Consider the following 4,704-nt stretch of genomic DNA (forward strand, 5'->3'; position numbering starts at 1 on the left):
AACAGTCCACAGGCACCGTTCCTCCCCGGCCCCTGACACACCAAGCGCTCTTGACACAGAACCTTCCCCTTGGTGTTGCCCTAACTTAGCAGTGTCTTTTGCTAGAAAGCATATCCTATTCTACTGTGCCATACCGAACCTTCGAGGCCTGAGCCTCAGGCCTTGCTACCTGCAAAGCAAAGAAACTGCCTTTTATTTTTTAATTTTAAGAAACAAGCCAGCTCTTAGCACGACTGGCTGGCGAGCAAAGCCTGCTGCTGCCATACAGAGGAAGGCTTAGGACGCACAGATTGACGGGACCCAAGCAGGGTAAAGCAAGCAGGGGAGTGAGTCACATGAAGCGGGTCTTCTTGAGGGACGGGTGCCAAGGGGAAGCATTTGTTCTTATAACTTGATGCTGTGTGCATGATGCGGTGCTTGACCGTGACCTGAAAGTCTCATCTTGAAAATGTGTGTTGTACTTCACAATCCTGGACTGTCGCTTCAAGTAAACAATATACACATTTTGAAACATTGTGTCCTGTGTCTTCATTTCCAGATTGCCTCAAGTCTTTTCTCCTGCCTGTTGAGTTGCCTTTTTCTTTGTTACTATAAACCATGCTGCCCCTGATTTGAGGAGTCATTGAAAGTTAAAACCGATTGTTGAAGGCCCAGGGAGAAATGGGTTTCTCCCTAGAGAAAATTCTGTAATGAAAGTGTGTTTAAACTCCTGAGTTCAAAGTACCAACGTTACAATTCACTGTTGAGATCTGTAGTAATAAAACACAGGAATAATATAGATAATTGATAGCTGAAGATAATCATTAGCCAGTATGTTTTAGACTCCTCTACCGTTTACCCTCTGTGCTGGGTCGTAGTATTTACAATTTCCAGGCCTCTCCACGGCTCTGAGGTGCTTTGCTGTGGTGGGTGGTCAAATTGGAGAGCGAAGGAAGGAGGACCAAAAGGTCAGAAGTTCGAGTCCACCAGCTGCTCCATGGAAGCTCTATGTGGCAATTCTACCCTGTACTATAGGGTTGCTATGAGTTGGGATCAACTCGAAGGCAATGGGTTTGTTTTTTTAAGAGGAGTTAGAAAATTAACAAAAAGCTCCTTGGGTTATAGACAGACGCAGATCAGCATGCTATATCAGATGTCCAAATCAGGCGTTGAGACCTGCTTTTTAGATCTAGCTGCGCTGCTCAGCAGCTGTGTTCCTTTGGCTTTTTGGTTTGCTCCTCAATTTCCTAACAAAGCTCTGAACTAGGTCATCACCACGGTACCTCCCAGGATTGAGATGACTTAACATACAGTGTGTAATCAGTGACTTCACTGGAGCTGGTAGGCATATCTTTGAGAAGGAAAAGGGGAGTTCCAGGTTGTGAGGGTTTTGAGTTCTTCCCTTACTTACTATGTGAAGCGTTTGTAGAGAATCAATAGTCTTGCAGGAGGCTCCCAATATTACTGAAACAAAGACTAGCCCTGTAAGTACTAACAAACACTGGTTTCACCGGCCTCAGTCTCTACTGTGAATCTTCAGAGCTAGGCAACCTGTACCCTCCTCAGCCCGTTAGTAGTGGTGAGGCTTCTAGTCGTGGTTTGTGCCACGACTTAAAATGTTTGATTTGATTTTTATAGTCTATGGAGACAAACGCCTAATAAAAGCCAAAGGTGTTTTGAAGGATGGACAGTTCAGCAGTCATCTTGGTTCTTTCAGATTTTAGGGATTCCATGTAACATGTTTAAGTTACCCTGGTGCTGCAGCGATTAGCACTTGGCTGCTAACTGAAAGGAGGACACTTCAAGCCCACCAGCCGCTCCGCGGGAGAAAGATGTGGCAGTCAGCTTCCATAAAAATTATAGTCCTGGAAACCCTGTGGGCAGTTCTGCTCTGTCCTGTAGGGTCACCAGGAGTCGGAATCAACTGGACTGCAACTGGCTTATGTAACATGTTTGCTGAAGGATATTCAACTTTCTGGTTAGAAAGCTTAAAAAAAGTGAGGCAATGATCTTAAAATGGTGCTGATGTGACTGTTTTCTAAGACGCCACAGGCGCAGCAGACACAGCATTTCCTTGCCAGTTTGGGCTTTTTGCTTGGTTTGTGTGACTGATGCCTCAGTGAAGGAGGAAAAAGAGCCAGTCAGAGACTCAGTATTTATTGCTCCTGCCGATTCTACCTCTTAAGCATTTTGAAATTAGATGGCCTTACGATGAGATGCCAGGGTCCCCCTTATGATGAGTTTCATGGGTATTGGGAAGTTTTGCGGTGATGCGATGCAGAACACAGCAAGATCTGAGTTTATAATTTGCAGGGAAATAGATTTAGGTATAGTCAGGAAATTGAGTGAAATCTACAAAGAGGGAGGTCAACAAAATTCAGTAACATCCAGTATTTCCCGGGGGATATAATGGCTGATTACTGGTCAGAGGTTTTAGTTCCATGAAAGGAGGGCGGTCCCCATTACCTGGGCTTGATGGAAAGTTTGTCTTCCAGGTAGAAGTGGGTGTTTAAAATAGATGCTTCCAAGTTGCAGGCCAGCTCTGGGTTAGGAACTGGTCTCTTCGGAGCCTGACTGATTTGGCTCATACCCTGAACAGATTCATTCACTTCAAACATTTAGCAGGAACACTTGGAAGGGCAGTGTAGCAGGGCTGGGGGTTTGGGGACCGTGGTTTCAGGGGACATCAAGGTCAACAGGCATAATAAAAACTATTAAGAAAACATTCAGCATCCCATTTTGGAGAGTGGCACCTGGGGTCTTAAACGCTAGCAAGCAGCCATCTTAGATGCAACAATTGGTCTCGACCTACATGGAGCAAAGGAGAATGAAGAGCACCAAAGACCCAAGGTAATTATGAGCCCAAGAGACAGAAAGAGCCACATAAACTAGAGACTACATCAGCCTGAGACCAAAAGAACTAGATGGTGCCCAGCTACAACCGATGACTGCCCTGACAGGGAACACAACAGAGAATCCCTGAAGGAGCAGGAGAGGAGTGGGATGCAGACCCCAGATTCTGATAAAAAGACCAGACTTGGTCTGACTGAGACTAGAGGGACCCCGGAGGTCTTGGTCCCCAGACCTTCTGTTAGCCCAGGACGGGAACCATTCCCGAAGCCAACTCTTCAGACACGGATTGGACTGGACTATAAGACAGAAAATGATGCTGGTGAGGAGTGGGCTTCTTGGATCAAGTAGACACATGAGACTGTGTTGGCATCTCCTGTCTGGAGGGCAGATGTGCAGGCTGAGGGGGACAGAAGCTGGCTGGAGACTATGTGTGCAGCTCCTGTTTGGAGGGGAGAGGCGAAGGCCGAGGGGGACAGAAGCTGGCTGAAGAGACACAAAAACACAGGGTGGAGAGAAGAAATGTACTGTCTCATTAGGGGGAGAACAACTAGGGGTATATAACGCGTATATAAGGTTTTGTATGAGAGACTGACTTAATTTGTAAACTTTCACTTGAAGCACAATAAAAAATTTTTTTTTTTTAAAGTCACAAATGTTTTAAGCTAAAAAAAAAAAAAATTAGTGGGTCCCCCGACAAGGAGCAGTTTGTTGCTGCTGATGGCTTCAAGCCCTGGTCTGGGGTCTCACCCTGAAAAAGCAGGGAAGGGAGAACCACAGGCCCCCAGGACTCGAGGGTATGCAGTCCAGGGCAGACTGGGGCCCCACAGGCTTCAGTAGCCCTGACTGGTTATTGAACTCCCTAGGTGGCACAAAATGTTTGTGCTCTACTACTAACCTCAAGATTGGGGATTGGAAACCACCCAGGCACCGCAAAAGAAAGGCCTGGAGATCTGTTTCCGTTAAGATTTAAAAAAAAAAAAACATTGCTGTGGAGTCGACGCCACTCATAGTGACCCGGAATAGGAAAGAATAAAACTGCCCCATCGGGCTTCCTGGGCTATAAATTTTACCGAAACAGACCAGCTGGTGGGTTCCCACCGCTGCCCTTTCTTTAGCAGCTGAGCGCTTAACCACTGCATCACAAGAGCTTCTGTTAAAATTACCCAAACCCAGTGCCCTCGAGTTGATTTCGATTCATAGCGACCCTATAGGACAGAGTAGAACTGCCCCATAGAGTTTCCGAGGAGCACCTGGCGGATTCAAACTGCCGACCCTTTGCTTAGCAGTCGTAGCCCCGAACCACTAGGCCACCGAGGGTATAGCTCTGCGGTAGAGCGCATGCTTAGCGTGCACGAGGTCCGGGCTTCGATGCTCAGTACTTCTGCTAAAATTACAGCTCAGAAAACCCTAAGGAACAATTCTACTCTTTAACACTTGGGGTCGCCATGAATCTGAATCTACTTGACCGTAACAGGTTTTGTTTGTTTTTTTCACTTCAACCGCTTGCCTCCTGGTGTTTTGAATCACCCCTGTGTCGGGCGCTGGAAGGCCCACCCCCGTAACATTTCGGGGAGCGGGGTGCATTTGCAGTGAGGTGGGGGGAGGCGGACGTGACCAGTCTGGGAAGCTGAGGATCGGAAACCCGATCCTCTAAAGCCCCCGCCCTCGGGTTCAGACTCGGCGGCCGGGTTCCCGCGCGCGTATGCAAATAAGCCTGGCCCTATGCAAATGAGCCGGCTGGCCCCTCCCGCGGCGGCTGCGGAAGCGGCGGCCCCGCCCCCGCCGGTCTCGGCGCAGCCGCCCTTCCCGCCGGCCGTGCCCGCCCAGCTCCCCGGCTCCGGCCGCGCCCGTGGTCGCGCGGCAGCTCCTCGG

Source organism: Loxodonta africana, chromosome 18 (genome assembly GCF_030014295.1).
Source record: "Loxodonta africana isolate mLoxAfr1 chromosome 18, mLoxAfr1.hap2, whole genome shotgun sequence".
In the NCBI taxonomy this organism is placed as follows: Eukaryota; Metazoa; Chordata; class Mammalia; order Proboscidea; family Elephantidae; genus Loxodonta; species Loxodonta africana.